An 18249-nucleotide genomic window follows, 5' to 3' on the forward strand; every position below is an offset into this window, starting at 1 on the left:
AGCCTACAAAGAGAGAAGGAGTAAACTCTCAAGGATAAAAAAAACTCATCTATCAAATTACACCTGAACTTTTATCTCTCTACCTAATGCCACTGCCCAAGTATGTACCCCTAAGCAATAAACAATAATCCTAGCCTCTTTTATTTCAGTTAGAAACTTTTCTAATTGGGCAGAGTGGAAAAAGGTATAATTATTCCCTTGAAAGCCGAGGAAGCCCTTACAGGAAATTTGAACCCAGTTTTAGCTTACCAGTAAACACCTCTGCCAAACTGGTGCCTCAGTGGCAGGATGGGATTTCAAATCCCAGCTCAGGCCTTCCACTCCCCTAGGAATGCCACAAAAGGAGCGTGACCCAGTCACTGCTATTTACCTGATATATGCCCTATGACTATTTCAGGAAAAGCTCCTATGTTTGGCCCCTGTAGCCACTAGGCTAAGAGCTTCTTTTACAAAGCCACAGTAGCAATTCTTGGCGCAACAATTGCGACAAAGCCAATTCAATTCCTATGGACTTTGTCACATTTGCCGTACTGGAATCACTACTGCGACTTTGTAAAAGGAGCCCGAAATGAGGTGGGGGGTGGGGGATATAGCGAAGATACTAACCTGTAGCTGGAATTTCCCGAGAACAGCAGGCTGATTGTTCTCACAAGTGGGTCGATGTCCGCATCGGCCCAGGAAGCGGCAAAAGTTTTCCAGTAAAAATATAAAACTTTGCCAGAGTCTTCTGGCGCGCAAGCAGCGCAACCGCGCATGCACGGACTTCCCGCTCGTTGCGAGCGTGCCTCCTCAGTTAAATAAAAAAGCATATAAATAAGAAAACAGCTCCAAAGGGAAGGTGGGCGGGATTGTGAGAACAATCAGCCTGCTGTCCTCGGAGAATACCAGCTACAGGTTAGTATCTTCGCTTTCTCAGAGGACAAGCAGGCTGCTTGTTCTCACAAGTGGGGTATCCCTAGCATACAGACTCACTCAAAACAATGAACATTGGTCAATTGGTCCTTGCAATGGCGACAACATAACATAGATTGACATGAAAACATAAAGAACTAACAGAGTGCAGCCTGGAACAGAACAAAAATGGGTCTGGGGGAGTGGAGTTGGATTCTAAAACCCAAACAGATTCTGCAGCACTGACTGCCCAAACCGACTGTCGTGTCTGGTATCCTGCTGAAGGTAGTAGCGAGATGTGAATGTGTGGACTGATGGCCACGTTGCAGCTTTGAAAATCTCCTCAATGGAGGCTGTCAGCCCAGCTTGGGCGTAAGTGAAGGAAATGCAATCTGCTAGCCAATTAGAGATTGTGCGTTTTCCGATGGCGACTCCCCTCCTGTTGGGGTCAAAAGAAACAAACAACTGGGCGGACTGTCTGAAGGGCTTTATCCGCTCCACATAAAAGGTCAATGCTCTATTGCAGTCCAAGGTTTGCAAACTGCTTTCGCCAGGGCGGGTATGAGGACGGGGAAAAAAAAGGTTAGCAAGACAACAGACTGGTTCAGATGGAACTCCAACACCACCTTTGGCAGGAACTTAGGGTGCGTGCGAAGGACTACTCTGTTGTGATGAAACATGATATAAGGTGCATGCACTACCAAGGCCTGAAGCTCACTGACCCTACGAGCTGAAGTAACAGCCACCAAGAAAACGACCTTCCAGGTCAAGTACTTCAGATGGCAGGAATTCAGTGGCACAAAAGGAGCTTTCATCAGCTGGGTGAGAACGACATTGAGATCCCATGACACTGGTGGAGGTTTGACCGGGGGCTTTGACAAACACAAACCTCTCATGAAGCGAACAACTAAAGGCTGTCCAGAGATAGGCTTACCCTCTACACGGCGATGATAAGCACTAATCGCACAAAGCTGAACCCTTACGGAGTTGGTCTTCAGACCAGACTCTGACAAGTGTAGAAGGTATTCAAGCAGGGTCTGTGTAGGACAAGAAAGGGGATCTAGGGCCCTCCTCCTCCATTTGAAAGAGTAGCACCTCTTCGTGGAATCTTTCCTGGAAGCAAGCAAGACTTGGGAGACACCCTCTAAAAGACCCAAGGAGGTGAATTCTAAGCTCTCAACATCCAGGCCGTGAGAGCCAGAGCCTGGAGTTTGGGATTTAGAAGCGACCCCTCGTTCTGAGTGATAAGTGTTGGAAAACACTTCAATCTGCATGGTTCTTCGGAGGACAACTCCAGAAGAAGAGGGAACCAAATCCGACGTGGCCAGAAAGGAGCAATCAGGATCATGGTTCCGCAGACTTGCAAAGTTTCAGCAAAGTCTTCCCTACTAGAAGTATGGGAGGATACGCATACAGACGGCCTGCTCCCCAATGTAGGAGAAAGGCATCTGACGCTAGTCTGTCATGGGCCTGAATCCTGGAACAGAACTGAGGGACCTTGTGATTGATCTGAGTGGCAAAAAGATCCACTGAGGGGGTGCCCCACACTTGGAAGATCTTGTGGACTATGCCCATGTTCAGTGACCACTTGTGAGGTTGCATTATCCTGTTCAACCTGTCGGCCAGACTGTTGTTTACGCCTGCCAGATAAGTAGCTTGGAGAAACATGCCATGACAGCGAGCCGAAGGCCACATCTGGACGGCTTCCTGACACAGAGGGCGAGATCCGGTGCCCCCCTGTTTGTTGGTGTAAAACATGGCAACCTGATTGTCTGTCTGAATTAAGATTACTCGGTTGGACAGCCGATCTCTGAAAGCCTTTAGAGCATTCCAGATCGCTCTTAATTCCAGGAGGTTGATCTGCAGACCTTTTTCCTGAAAGGACCAGGCTCCCTGAGTGTACAAGCCCATCTACATGAGCTCCCCACCCCAGGAGAGATGCATCCGTCATCAGCACTTTTCATGGCTGAGGAACTTGGAATGGTCGCCCCATGGTCAAATTGGATTGAACTGTCCACCATTAAAGAGAATTCCGAAAGTCATTGGACAGTTGGATTACATCCTCTACCCCGCAGCTTGAAACCACTGGGAAGCTAGGGTCCATTGAGCTGATCTCATATGTAGACGTGCCATGGGCGTTACATGAACTGTGGAGGCCATGTGCCCCAGAAGTCTCAACATCTGCCGCAACGTGACCTGCTGAGACGTTTGAACCATGGACACCAGGGACAGAAGGTTGCCCGCCCTTGCCTCGGGGAGATAAGCTCAAGCTGTCTGAGTGTTCAGCAGAGCTCTAATGAATTCCAATTTTTGGACTGGGGTGAGATGGGACTTGTGATAATTTATGATGAACCCCAGTAGCTCCAGCACCTGAACAGTCGTTCACATGGACTCCGGAGCACCTTCCTTAGAGGTGCTCTTCACCAGCCAATCGTCGAGATAAGGAAGCACATGCACTCCCAGTCTGCGTAGCGACGCTATGACTAAAGCTAGGCATTTTGTAAACAGTCTGGGCGCAAGACGCCAGGCCAAAAGGCAGTAAACGGTACTGAAAGTGCTGTGTTCACAGCCGAAATCGAAGATACTTCCTGTGAGCTGGAAGTATCGAGATGTGTGTGTAAGTATCCTTTAAGTCCAGAGAGCATAGCCAATTGTTTTCCTAAATCATGGGAAGAAGGGTGCCTAGGGAAACCATCCTGAACTTTTCTTGGATAAGAAATTTGATCAGGGCCCTTAGGTCTAGGATGGGACGCATCCCCCCTGTTTTCTTTTGCACAAGGAAGCACCTGGAATAGAATCCCAGCCCTTCTTCCCCTGGTGGAAGGGGTTCGACCGCTTGGACCTGTAGAAGGGCGGAGAGTTTCTCTGCAAGTACCTACTTGTGCTGGGAGCTGTAGGACTGAGCTCCCGGTGGGCAATTTGGAGGCTTGGATTCCAGATTGAGGGTGCATCCTAACTGGACAATTTGAAGAACCCATTGGTCGGAGGTTATAAGAGGCCACCCTTTGGTGAAAAAACATTAATCTCCCCCCAACCGGCATGTTGTCCGGTACGGACATGTTTACTGAGGCTATGCTGAACTGGAGCCAGTCAAAAGCCTGTCCCTTGCTTTTGCTGGGGAGCCGCAGTGGCCTTAGGCGCACGCTGTTGATGAGAACGAGCGCACTGGGACTGAGCCTGGGCAGGCTGCCGAGAAGCAGGAGTGTACCTACGCCTAACATACAAATCGGGTGCGCTCCTCTTCCCTACAAAAAACCTCCTAGATGAGGAGGTAGTAGCAGTAGACACCCGGCGGGAGAGAGAATCCATAGCATCATTGTGCTTCTTGATCTGGTCAGCTAGATCCTCTTACTTTCTCACCAAAAAGGTTATCCCCCTGGCAAGGAACATCCACCGCTGGACCGAATGATCCAGGTCAGAGACACGTAGCCATGAGAGTCTGCGCATCACTATACCTTGGGCAGCGATCCTGGATGCTATGCGGACGTTGACCCACTTGTGAGAACAATTAGCCTGCTTGTCCTCAGAGAGAGAGAGAGAGAGAGAGAGAATGAACACCCCCCAGGAGGTCTCAGGCAATTGGAAAAGGAGTCCCACCTACAATAGGCAGAGGCTTCCACCTGTCCAGCTGACAGCCCTAACACACATAAATGGAATCAGTGAACCAACCCCTCTCCAGGCCTAAGCCGAACAAGCAAGCCTTGAATCTTGGAAGGTCTCTTCCTTACTGTCCCATTCACACTCAGAGTGAAGAAGAAAAAAGTTCCAGTTAATCCATACGAATATTCTGCAATATATCTATTAAAGCATTCAGTAATCCTTCTTCACATTGAGGTTACTCTCCCCTGAAGATACAAATCATTTCCCAGCATCCTTTCAGGTATGCAACTTAGTTCCTTCAGTGGTTGGTAATGCTGCCCCCTTCCTTGGGAAAGGCAAAAACAAAAACATTTGGTTGCTGTGTCACTTCTGCCTTAATCCCACAGGCCTCTTTAGTGACCTTTTGCTGCTTCCTGCAATATTCCCTCATTATCCAATCTTGTGTCTTTAATTCAGCTGCTTTACTTTCACGTAGCCACTCCAAACACTAGCAGCATACCGCCCACTTGGCATCTATTTCTCAAGCACCATGCCCTTTTTTTTTTTTTTTGCGGCATTCTGCTATACCCCTTTTGATACTTTAATTGCTCAGGGTAGAAACAAGTGAAGGGGAAATGTCCCGCCAACATGGCTTCTTTTTTTTTGCCAAAACCTCCCCATTACCATTCCCAAACAAAAAGTGCAGCCAAACTTCCAGAACATTTGGTCTCCAAGCAAAATTATATACAGTTTGTTCCAATTGTCTTTCCTCTAAAGTCCATCTTCTCTAGTAGAGAGTTCAACAGGAGTTAGCACCAGCATTCTCGGTGTTATGATTCTGCCGGTTTGGCTGAGGGGGAGGGGGGACGTCTCTTCTGATTGGCTGCCAGGGGTTGTGCTGACGTCAGGGGATAGTACTTTAGCCTGCAGCTGAAGAGTTTCTCTGCTTTTGCGTTACTTATCTGGTGGTAACAGGAAAGCCTGATAGGTTTCTCTCAGAACGTGCTCTAGGTTCTGACAGGGATCTGTGTTGATTTAGAGTATTCTTTTCCTTCCCTCTGGGTTAGCTGCTGCTGTGTGTGTGTGTGTGTGCGTAGCTCTGTAATCAGGGTCAGCTGCTCGTTTGTTTAGTGGGGGCTGGGCATTGCTCAGCTGGGCTGAGTGAGAGCGTTCTCCTTTGTTTGTTTGTTTTAAGGATTTCTCTTCCCAGTGTCCTGGCCTGCTGGCTCAGTGAGTTTAACCCTTTGTGTACTGTGTGTATTGTATTCCTGCCTCTGCCAGTGTGTTTGTTTGGATGGGCCCCACTCCCTCTCGGGAGGGGAAGCGTTCTCTCTGATTGTTTGTTGATTTATGGCACTCTCTCTCTGCTGGCTCTACAAGCTTAACCCTTTATGTTCTGTGTGCCTCTGTCTACAGTGGGTTTGAGGCAAAGGCTTTGTGCCTTCCTTTGTGTTTGGTTCCTCTGGCTTCTGCCTGGGGCTCCTACCCTGGTGGGGAGGGGGTTGCTGTGTTAGTTCCCCTGTCCTGCGCTAGTCCCCTGCGTGGGCGTGGCCCGCTCTGGTCCTTTGTTTCCCCCTCTGCCCTATTGCTGGTGTTCAGCGCGTGTCTGGCATCTTGGGGCCCTCTGGGTTCTTTCACCCCTCCCTGTGTGTGATTGGGTTCCAGTTCAGCCGTGAGGCTCGCACGAGTGGCTCTGTCTGCGTGGGTTCCGGTTCGGCCGCGAGGCCCGCCTGTATGCCTATTTCCCTTCTTCCTGAGGGACTGGGGGGAGGGGTAGCTTAGGGGGTATTGTGTAGCTGGGGTGTGCGGTGGTGGGTCGGTCTCCCCTTGGCCTGGGTCGGCGCCCTGCTGGCCTCGGCCAGGGCCCAAGGGCTCACGACCAACCCAACGGATTACAGAACGCAAAAGCCATGAGCTCGACCGATCCATCCCCCATGCAGCTGCTCCAGCAATTGCATGCTCAGCTACAACAGGTATCGGGAGTCGTGAATGCACTGTCTCAACGGGTAGACTCGCTGACTGTCACGGGGGCTGCGGAGGTCCCGCCAGCAGCTACTCCGCCTAGTTCCCACGCATGTGGCCGAGGGATTCGGGTGGCTACGCCCCCGAGGTACGAGGGCGACAGTAAGACCTGCCGGGGGTTCCTCAATCAATGCCAAATTGTCTTCGAGTTGCAGGCCCGGGATTTTCCTTCGGATCGGGCGAAGGTGGCTTATATTATCTCTCTACTGGCAGGCCCCGCTCTGGCCTGGGCCTCGCCCTTATGGGAGAAGAAGGATCCCCTCCTGGATAATTTGGCAGAGTTTTTGAAACAATTTCGGCTCATCTTTGAGGAACCCGGGAAGCCCTCCTCGGCGGCGACTCAGCTGTTGAACCTACATCAGGGGCGACTCTCTCTGGGTGAGTATGCCATCCAGTTTCGGACTTTGGCCGCAGAGCTAGGTTGGGATAACCCAAGCCTGACTGCGGTATTTTGGCATGGTGTCTCGGCCAACATTAAGGACGAACTCACAGGCCGGGAGCTGCCCTCAGATCTGAATGACCTCATCCGTCTCTGTACCCAGGTGGACATCCGGTTCAGGGAGCGGGCCTGTGAACGTCGCGCTGGTCAGCAGGTTGCAGGGGCTAACTCGAGGAGCTCGCACAAGAGCCCTGCTTCCCCGTCGCTGGGTGTGCCCGATGGGTCTGAACCTATGCAGGTTGACCGGGCGGCCCAGGAGAGACAGCGGAGACGCTCTAAGGGGCTGTGCCTGCATTGTGGAGTGAAAGGGCACTTTGTCCGTGAGTGCCCGAAGAGAAAGAAGTCGGGAAACCAGCAGCCCTGATACCGGCTAGGGAGACCGGGTCAGGGCCAAAGTCCTTCTCCCCTTGGATGCAGGTTTTGGTGCCAGTTCTACTGGCGATTAAGGATACCCCTTGTTTTGAGGCGCTAGTTGACTCGGGGGCGGGAGGCAACTTTATCAGCGCGGACCTGGTGCGGGTTCATCAAATTCCTACGATGGAGTTACCTCAGCCCATCACCGTCTCAGCGGCTTGGGGACTGGTTCGGGGAGTTCTCCACTCCAGAACCGTGCCTATGACCATACGGGTAGGAGTCTTACACAAAGAAGTTATCTCCTTCTACGTCCTTCCGTCGGCCACTGAGGCCATAATCCTGGGATTACCCTGGCTTCGCCTGCATAACCCTTGCATTGATTGGGCCCGGGGTGAATTGACGGCGTGGGGCCCGGGCTGCCAGAAGGTCTGTTTGGATAAGGTCTCGCCAGCCCCAGTGACGCTTCCTTTGGATCGAGCCAATGTTATGTTACCGGGGCCCTACAGATCCTTTGGAGATGTTTTTTCCAAACAGCAAGCAGAGATTCTGCCTCCTCATCGCTCCTATGACTGTGCCATAGAGCTACTACCTGGCACTGAACCTCCCCGTGGCCGCGTATACCCCCTATCCCGGCCAGAGACGGAAGCCATGTCCCAGTATATTCGAGAGAACCTAGCTCGAGGCTTCATCCGGCCCTCTAAATCACCCGCGGGGGCTGGATTCTTCTTCGTGGAGAAGAAGGATGGGGGGTTGCACCCCTGTATTGACTACAGGGGACTCAATGCCATCACGCGGAAGGACAAATACCCCCTTCCCTTGATTTCTGAGATGTTTGACCGCCTCCAGGGGGCCCAGATCTTCTCCAAGCTCGATCTCAGGGGGGCCTACAACCTTGTGCGGATCAAGGAGGGGGATGAGTGGAAGACGGCGTTTAACACCCGCGACGGGCATTACGAATATCTGGTAATGCCCTTTGGACTTGCTAATGCTCCAGCCGTCTTCCAAGCCTTCATGAATGACATCTTCAGGGATCTCCTGTATAAGTTTGTGATGGTCTACTTGGACGATATTTTGATTTTTTCAAGGGCTGAGGAAGAGCACCAGGAGCACCTGAAGACCGTATTGCAGCGGTTGAGGGAGAACCACCTCTATGTGAAATTGGAAAAATGTGAATTCCATCGCTCCGAACTGCTCTTCCTGGGGTACATCATTTCTAACCACGGGCTGCGTATGGACCCCAGTAAGCTGACAGCCATCCTGCACTGGCAGCAACCTACGGGGCGTAAGGCTCTACAGCACTTCTTAGGTTTTGCCAACTACTATAGGCAGTTTATTTGGAATTACTCGTCCCTGACTGCCCCTCTTACTGCCTTGACTAAGAAGAACGCTGACGCTCGCAACTGGTCGCCTGAGGCGTGTCAGGCCTTTGAGAATCTGAAACAGGCATTTGTTGGAGCTCCAGTGTTGCGCCATCCCAACCCGACAAATAAATTTTTCGTGGAAGTGGATGCATCATCGGTTGGCGTAGGAGCAGTGCTGTCCCAGGCCCACCCCAGTGGGAAACTTCTCCCATGTGCATTCTTCTCTAAAAAGTATACCCCTGCCGAGAAGAATTATGCCATCGGGGATCAGGAGCTATTAGCCATTAAATTGGCCCTGGAAGAATGGCGTCATCTGCTGGAAGGGGCGCAGGAGCCCTTCACGGTGTTCACGGACCATAAAAACCTGACTTATTTACGAGAAGCGAGAAGGCTGAATCCTCGCCAGGCCCGGTGGGCACTATTCTTCTCCCGCTTTGATTTCATTCTGACCTATCGTCCAGCGGAGAAGAACATCAAGGCAGATGCCCTCTCCAGGTCCATGGAGGCTGACCTGGAGGAAGAACCCCTGCAGTATGTAATTAAACCTGATGTCATTGTGCCCGCGATGACGCTAGCAGTACCTGCAGGTATGACCTTTGTGCCACCCCGGCTGAGAGAAAAGACACTCCAATGGGGGCATGCCTCTCGAATGGCAGGACATCCCGGGATCCTGGGAACCAAGCGGTTCATCTCCCAGCAGTATTGGTGGCCTTCACTTGATCGGGATGTGCAGGAGTTTGTGGCTGCGTGTCCTGAGTGCGCCCAGCATAAGGTTGACCGTCGGAGACCCCAGGGGTTGCTGATGCCTTTACCGGTACCTGAGAGACCGTGGACCCACATTGCCATGGACTTTGTTACGGATCTGCCTAACTCTGAAGGGCACACAGTTGTCTTGGTAGTGGTGGACCGGTTTTCTAAAATGGCCCACTTCATACCCATGCCTACCCTTCCTTCGGCGGTGAAGCTGGCACAGTATTTCATCAGCTCTATTTTTCGTCTCCATGGTCTGCCAGAATCTATTACCTCTGATCGAGGAGTACAGTTTGTCTCAAAGTTCTGGAGAGCCCTGAATCGGGCCCTTGAAGTAAAGCTGAACTTTTCGTCGGGATATCACCCACAATCCAATGGCCAAACAGAACGAGTGAACCAATGCTTGAAGCAGTTCCTACGGATGTATGTCAATGAGCACCACAACAACTGGAGTCAGCTGCTGCCTTGGGCAGAATTCGCTCATAACAACCGAGTGAGCTCGGCCACGGGCGCGTCGCCCTTTTACATCGTATATAGACGACACCCGCGGATACCAGCCCCCTTGAAAACCAACTTGGATGTCCCGGCAGCGGTTGATGCGGTGACCTCGCTCCAAGCAATTTGGTCATCAGTTCAGAAAGCGCTGCGAGTGACCTCCACTCGTATGAAACGCCAAGCGGATCGGTCTCGCAGAGTGGAACCGCACTTCCAGCCTGGCGACTTGGTGTGGTTGTCCACGCGTAATCTTCGTCTGAAGATTCCCTCCTCCCGCTTTGCACCTCGATTTGTGGGCCCGTATCCCATTGTGAGGCAAGTGAATCGGGTCTGTTATCAGCTAAAGTTACCATCTACATTACGGGTACATAACACCTTTCATGTGTCCTTGCTGAAGCCTGTGATTCTGAGAAAAGGGGCTTTGCCCGCGTTGCCTGCTAGTCCAGCCATCTCAGCCTCCCAGGGGGAATACGAAGTCCGGGATGTCTTGGATGCAAGGCGCTTCCGGGGACATCTCCAGTATCTCATTGCGTGGATGGGATATGGACCGGCAGACAATTCCTGGGAGGACGCTACTCATGTCCACGCGCCAATCCTAGTCAGACGGTTCCATCGCCTTTTCCCTCACAAACCTAAACCTCGTGGACGGGGTAGGGGGGGCCCTTGAAGGGGGGGTGATGTTATGATTCTGCCGGTTTGGCTGAGGGGGAGGGGGGACGTCTCTTCTGATTGGCTGCCAGGGGTTGTGCTGACGTCAGGGGATAGTACTTTAGCCTGCAGCTGAAGAGTTTCTCTGCTTTTGCGTTACTTATCTGGTGGTAACAGGAAAGCCTGATAGGTTTCTCTCAGAACGTGCTCTAGGTTCTGACAGGGATCTGTGTTGATTTAGAGTATTCTTTTCCTTCCCTCTGGGTTAGCTGCTGCTGTGTGTGTGTGTGTGTGTGCTAGCTCTGTAATCAGGGTCAGCTGCTCGTTTGTTTAGTGGGGGCTGGGCATTGCTCAGCCTCCGGCTCTGGGCTGAGTGAGAGCTTCTCCTTTGTTTGTTTGTTTTAAGGATTTCTCTTCCCAGTGTCCTGGCCTGCTGGCTCAGTGAGTTTAACCCTTTGTGTACTGTGTGTATTGTATTCCTGCCTCTGCCAGTGTGTTTGTTTGGATGGGCCCCACTCCCTCTCGGGAGGGGAAGCGTTCTCTCTGATTGTTTGTTGATTTATGGCACTCTCTCTCTGCTGGCTCTACAAGCTTAACCCTTTATGTTCTGTGTGCCTCTGTCTACAGTGGGTTTGAGGCAAAGGCTTTGTGCCTTCCTTTGTGTTTGGTTCCTCTGGCTTCTGCCTGGGGCTCCTACCCTGGTGGGGAGGGGGTTGCTGTGTTAGTTCCCCTGTCCTGCGCTAGTCCCCTGCGTGGGCGTGGCCCGCTCTGGTCCTTTGTTTCCCCCTCTGCCCTATTGCTGGTGTTCAGCGCGTGTCTGGCATCTTGGGGCCCTCTGGGTTCTTTCACCCCTCCCTGTGTGTGATTGGGTTCCAGTTCAGCCGTGAGGCTCGCACGAGTGGCTCTGTCTGCGTGGGTTCCGGTTCGGCCGCGAGGCCCGCCTGTATGCCTATTTCCCTTCTTCCTGAGGGACTGGGGGGAGGGGTAGCTTAGGGGGTATTGTGTAGCTGGGGTGTGCGGTGGTGGGTCGGTCTCCCCTTGGCCTGGGTCGGCGCCCTGCTGGCCTCGGCCAGGGCCCAAGGGCTCACGACCAACCCAACGGATTACAGAACGCAAAAGCCATGAGCTCGACCGATCCATCCCCCATGCAGCTGCTCCAGCAATTGCATGCTCAGCTACAACAGGTATCAGGAGTCGTGAACGCACTGTCTCAACGGGTAGACTCGCTGACTGTCACGGGGGCTGCGGAGGTCCCGCCAGCAGCTACTCCGCCTAGTTCCCACGCATGTGGCCGAGGGATTCGGGTGGCTACGCCCCCGAGGTACGAGGGCGACAGTAAGACCTGCCGGGGGTTCCTCAATCAATGCCAAATTGTCTTCGAGTTGCAGGCCCGGGATTTTCCTTCGGATCGGGCGAAGGTGGCTTATATTATCTCTCTACTGGCAGGCCCCGCTCTGGCCTGGGCCTCGCCCTTATGGGAGAAGAAGGATCCCCTCCTGGATAATTTGGCAGAGTTTTTGAAACAATTTCGGCTCATCTTTGAGGAACCCGGGAAGCCCTCCTCGGCGGCGACTCAGCTGTTGAACCTACATCAGGGGCGACTCTCTCTGGGTGAGTATGCCATCCAGTTTCGGACTTTGGCCGCAGAGCTAGGTTGGGATAACCCAAGCCTGACTGCGGTATTTTGGCATGGTGTCTCGGCCAACATTAAGGACGAACTCACAGGCCGGGAGCTGCCCTCAGATCTGAATGACCTCATCCGTCTCTGTACCCAGGTGGACATCCGGTTCAGGGAGCGGGCCTGTGAACGTCGCGCTGGTCAGCAGGTTGCAGGGGCTAACTCGAGGAGCTCGCACAAGAGCCCTGCTTCCCCGTCGCTGGGTGTGCCCGATGGGTCTGAACCTATGCAGGTTGACCGGGCGGCCCAGGAGAGACAGCGGAGACGCTCTAAGGGGCTGTGCCTGCATTGTGGAGTGAAAGGGCACTTTGTCCGTGAGTGCCCGAAGAGAAAGAAGTCGGGAAACCAGCAGCCCTGATACCGGCTAGGGAGACCGGGTCAGGGCCAAAGTCCTTCTCCCCTTGGATGCAGGTTTTGGTGCCAGTTCTACTGGCGATTAAGGATACCCCTTGTTTTGAGGCGCTAGTTGACTCGGGGGCGGGAGGCAACTTTATCAGCGCGGACCTGGTGCGGGTTCATCAAATTCCTACGATGGAGTTACCTCAGCCCATCACCGTCTCAGCGGCTTGGGGACTGGTTCGGGGAGTTCTCCACTCCAGAACCGTGCCTATGACCATACGGGTAGGAGTCTTACACAAAGAAGTTATCTCCTTCTACGTCCTTCCGTCGGCCACTGAGGCCATAATCCTGGGATTACCCTGGCTTCGCCTGCATAACCCTTGCATTGATTGGGCCCGGGGTGAATTGATGGCGTGGGGCCCGGGCTGCCAGAAGGTCTGTTTGGATAAGGTCTCGCCAGCCCCAGTGACGCTTCCTTTGGATCGAGCCAATGTTATGTTACCGGGGCCCTACAGATCCTTTGGAGATGTTTTTTCCAAACAGCAAGCAGAGATTCTGCCTCCTCATCGCTCCTATGACTGTGCCATAGAGCTACTACCTGGCACTGAACCTCCCCGTGGCCGCGTATGCCCCCTATCCCGGCCAGAGACGGAAGCCATGTCCCAGTATATTCGAGAGAACCTAGCTCGAGGCTTCATCCGGCCCTCTAAATCACCCGCGGGGGCTGGATTCTTCTTCGTGGAGAAGAAGGATGGGGGGTTGCACCCCTGTATTGACTACAGGGGACTCAATGCCATCACGCGGAAGGACAAATACCCCCTTCCCTTGATTTCTGAGATGTTTGACCGCCTCCAGGGGGCCCAGATCTTCTCCAAGCTCGATCTCAGGGGGGCCTACAACCTTGTGCGGATCAAGGAGGGGGATGAGTGGAAGACGGCGTTTAACACCCGCGACGGGCATTACGAATATCTGGTAATGCCCTTTGGACTTGCTAATGCTCCAGCCGTCTTCCAAGCCTTCATGAATGACATCTTCAGGGATCTCCTGTATAAGTTTGTGATGGTCTACTTGGACGATATTTTGATTTTTTCAAGGGCTGAGGAAGAGCACCAGGAGCACCTGAAGACCGTATTGCAGCGGTTGAGGGAGAACCACCTCTATGTGAAATTGGAAAAATGTGAATTCCATCGCTCCGAACTGCTCTTCCTGGGGTACATCATTTCTAACCACGGGCTGCGTATGGACCCCAGTAAGCTGACAGCCATCCTGCACTGGCAGCAACCTACGGGGCGTAAGGCTCTACAGCGCTTCTTAGGTTTTGCCAACTACTATAGGCAGTTTATTTGGAATTACTCGTCCCTGACTGCCCCTCTTACTGCCTTGACTAAGAAGAACGCTGATGCTCGCAACTGGTCGCCTGAGGCGTGTCAGGCCTTTGAGAATCTGAAACAGGCATTTGTTGGAGCTCCAGTGTTGCGCCATCCCAACCCGACAAATAAATTTTTCGTGGAAGTGGATGCATCATCGGTTGGCGTAGGAGCAGTGCTGTCCCAGGCCCACCCCAGTGGGAAACTTCTCCCATGTGCATTCTTCTCTAAAAAGTATACCCCTGCCGAGAAGAATTATGCCATCGGGGATCAGGAGCTATTAGCCATTAAATTGGCCCTGGAAGAATGGCGTCATCTGCTGGAAGGGGCGCAGGAGCCCTTCACGGTGTTCACGGACCATAAAAACCTGACTTATTTACGAGAAGCGAGAAGGCTGAATCCTCGCCAGGCCCGGTGGGCACTATTCTTCTCCCGCTTTGATTTCATTCTGACCTATCGTCCAGCGGAGAAGAACATCAAGGCAGATGCCCTCTCCAGGTCCATGGAGGCTGACCTGGAGGAAGAACCCCTGCAGTATGTAATTAAACCTGATGTCATTGTGCCCGCGATGACGCTAGCAGTACCTGCAGGTATGACCTTTGTGCCACCCCGGCTGAGAGAAAAGACACTCCAATGGGGGCATGCCTCTCGAATGGCAGGACATCCCGGGATCCTGGGAACCAAGCGGTTCATCTCCCAGCAGTATTGGTGGCCTTCACTTGATCGGGATGTGCAGGAGTTTGTGGCTGCGTGTCCTGAGTGCACCCAGCATAAGGCTGACCGTCGGAGACCCCAGGGGTTGCTGATGCCTTTACCGGTACCTGAGAGACCGTGGACCCACATTGCCATGGACTTTGTTACGGATCTGCCTAACTCTGAAGGGCACACAGTTGTCTTGGTAGTGGTGGACCGGTTTTCTAAAATGGCCCACTTCATACCCATGCCTACCCTTCCTTCGGCGGTGAAGCTGGCACAGTATTTCATCAGCTCTATTTTTCGTCTCCATGGTCTGCCAGAATCTATTACCTCTGATCGAGGAGTACAGTTTGTCTCAAAGTTCTGGAGAGCCCTGAATCGGGCCCTTGAAGTAAAGCTGAACTTTTCGTCGGGATATCACCCACAATCCAATGGCCAAACAGAACGAGTGAACCAATGCTTGAAGCAGTTCCTACGGATGTATGTCAATGAGCACCACAACAACTGGAGTCAGCTGCTGCCTTGGGCAGAATTCGCTCATAACAACCGAGTGAGCTCGGCCACGGGCGCGTCGCCCTTTTACATCGTATATAGACGACACCCGCGGATACCAGCCCCCTTGAAAACCAACTTGGATGTCCCGGCAGCGGTTGATGCGGTGACCTCGCTCCAAGCAATTTGGTCATCAGTTCAGAAAGCGCTGCGAGTGACCTCCACTCGTATGAAACGCCAAGCGGATCGGTCTCGCAGAGTGGAACCGCACTTCCAGCCTGGCGACTTGGTGTGGTTGTCCACGCGTAATCTTCGTCTGAAGATTCCCTCCTCCCGCTTTGCACCTCGATTTGTGGGCCCGTATCCCATTGTGAGGCAAGTGAATCGGGTCTGTTATCAGCTAAAGTTACCATCTACATTACGGGTACATAACACCTTTCATGTGTCCTTGCTGAAGCCTGTGATTCTGAGAAAAGGGGCTTTGCCCGCGTTGCCTGCTAGTCCAGCCATCTCAGCCTCCCAGGGGGAATACGAAGTCCGGGATGTCTTGGATGCAAGGCGCTTCCGGGGACATCTCCAGTATCTCATTGCGTGGATGGGATATGGACCGGCAGACAATTCCTGGGAGGACGCTACTCATGTCCACGCGCCAATCCTAGTCAGACGGTTCCATCGCCTTTTCCCTCACAAACCTAAACCTCGTGGACGGGGTAGGGGGGGCCCTTGAAGGGGGGGTGATGTTATGATTCTGCCGGTTTGGCTGAGGGGGAGGGGGGACGTCTCTTCTGATTGGCTGCCAGGGGTTGTGCTGACGTCAGGGGATAGTACTTTAGCCTGCAGCTGAAGAGTTTCTCTGCTTTTGCGTTACTTATCTGGTGGTAACAGGAAAGCCTGATAGGTTTCTCTCAGAACGTGCTCTAGGTTCTGACAGGGATCTGTGTTGATTTAGAGTATTCTTTTCCTTCCCTCTGGGTTAGCTGCTGCTGTGTGTGTGTGTGTGTGTGTGTGCTAGCTCTGTAATCAGGGTCAGCTGCTCGTTTGTTTAGTGGGGGCTGGGCATTGCTCAGCCTCCGGGGCTCTGGGCTGAGTGAGAGCTTCTCCTTTGTTTGTTTGTTTTAAGGATTTCTCTTCCCAGTGTCCTGGCCTGCTGGCTCAGTGAGTTTAACCCTTTGTGTACTGTGTGTATTGTATTCCTGCCTCTGCCAGTGTGTTTGTTTGGATGGGCCCCACTCCCTCTCGGGAGGGGAAGCGTTCTCTCTGATTGTTTGTTGATTTATGGCACTCTCTCTCTGCTGGCTCTACAAGCTTAACCCTTTATGTTCTGTGTGCCTCTGTCTACAGTGGGTTTGAGGCAAAGGCTTTCTGCCTTCCTTTGTGTTTGGTTCCTCTGGCTTCTGCCTGGGGCTCCTACCCTGGTGGGGAGGGGGTTGCTGTGTTAGTTCCCCTGTCCTGCGCTAGTCCCCTGCGTGGGCGTGGCCCGCTCTGGTCCTTTGTTTCCCCCTCTGCCCTATTGCTGGTGTTCAGCGCGTGTCTGGCATCTTGGGGCCCTCTGGGCTCTTTCACCTCTCCCTGTGTGTGATTGGGTTCCAGTTCAGCCGTGAGGCTCGCACGAGTGGCTCTGTCTGCGTGGGTTCCGGTTCGGCCGCGAGGCCCGCCTGTATGCCTATTTCCCTTCTTCCTGAGGGACTGGGGGGAGGGGTAGCTTAGGGGGTATTGTGTAGCTGGGGTGTGCGGTGGTGGGTCGGTCTCCCCTTGGCCTGGGTCGGCGCCCTGCTGGCCTCGGCCAGGGCCCAAGGGCTCACGACCAACCCAACGGATTACACTCGGGTTCAGGCTCAGGGCAAGGCTTTACGTTTTTCCTCTGAATTCCCACAGCAGGGTTTTCTCTCAGGGCTTCTCAGCATACTCTTCCTAATTCTGGATGGGGCTCTTCCTTTCCTCTCCCTCCTCCTTCCCTTTCTTTCAGCCTAGGGAAGTTTATATATCCTACAGGAGAACTAGCATCTCTCCTCTGTCATGGGAGTATTAAAACACCTAGGTGGATCTGGGAAGCCCAACTTGCTGGAACAGTCACCAACTGTCTGCCCTGTGCTCCTCTTCCCCAGCCTTTAAAGGGACACACATACTCCTTTCCATTTTCATAGGGACTATTGCCCCTTCCAATACGGAGGTGCTGCCCCAGGTTTTCCTCAGCCCCTCTACTCCTTGAGCTAGTGATCCTAATGCCTTCTGAAACATGTAGTTTCTGACTTTCCCTACTACAGTGACAAGCAATGGCCACTTACTTGTCAAAATATATATATTTGGATTTTGAGACAGTGTTTTTAAATAATAATCAATGGAACGCAGGAAAGAAAAAAAAAAAAGATCGAAGCACCACACAAGATCCAAGCAAGTACAAAGAAATGACAGAATTCCTTTCCAAAATTACCATATTAGCATAAAAGTGATCCATATAGACCTACATGACATTTAATAAAGCACCACAATGAGGAGGAGGAAACATAATGGGAAAGATGGAGAGAAAAAAAAAAGAGATATGAACTGTGAATAATACCTTAAGAAACTTGAGGGGGGGGGGTTAAACGGGTGGTAAAACAAAGGTAAATAAATTCATTGAAAAATTACGTGCCTCTTGCCAAACACCAAATCTATCTTCATTACACAGCAGACACAAACTGAGACAGAGACCCTGGAAACAGTCTCTAAATTAGACTCTCCAAGCAGCCTATTTTAGCTGTGCAGAGCTGGACTGGAAAATTTCAGGATCATAGGTTAGAAGTAACCTCTCACTCAATTTGCAAAATTCCCCATCAGTGAGCTGTTTAGGGCTCATAGGAGACCATACACACCAGGAAAGCAAGATGTCATTGAATTAATTTTGCTGAACTGTGCAGGTATGTCTAACAATAAACTAAAAGAACTAGGCCTTGAACTGTAGCCACATATGAAAGTTTATCTGCAATCTATTTTTCCTGCATTTTCTGTATTTTTTAAACATTGTCTCCAATTTATGGACATGCACTGTAAAAGGAAAACAAATGCGTTTCCTTCACAACACTTTCCAGCCCTGTAGCATCTGCAATAAGCCACCAGTAGAAGTTCTCTCTTATTTAGGGAGCCATACCAAGTCTGTGT

The 18249-nt window shown here is 52.2% G+C and overlaps 1 protein-coding gene across 2 annotated transcripts in view; it reads right to left on the reverse strand.

Annotated features, from left to right (window-relative positions):
* LCLAT1 (lysocardiolipin acyltransferase 1) overlaps positions 1 to 18249 on the reverse strand; it is a 536959-nt gene that overhangs the window by 349894 nt on the left and 168816 nt on the right. The window lies entirely within an intron of this gene.

The sequence above is a fragment of the Microcaecilia unicolor genome, chromosome 3 (assembly GCF_901765095.1).
Source record: "Microcaecilia unicolor chromosome 3, aMicUni1.1, whole genome shotgun sequence".
Lineage (NCBI taxonomy): Eukaryota > Metazoa > Chordata > Amphibia > Gymnophiona > Siphonopidae > Microcaecilia > Microcaecilia unicolor.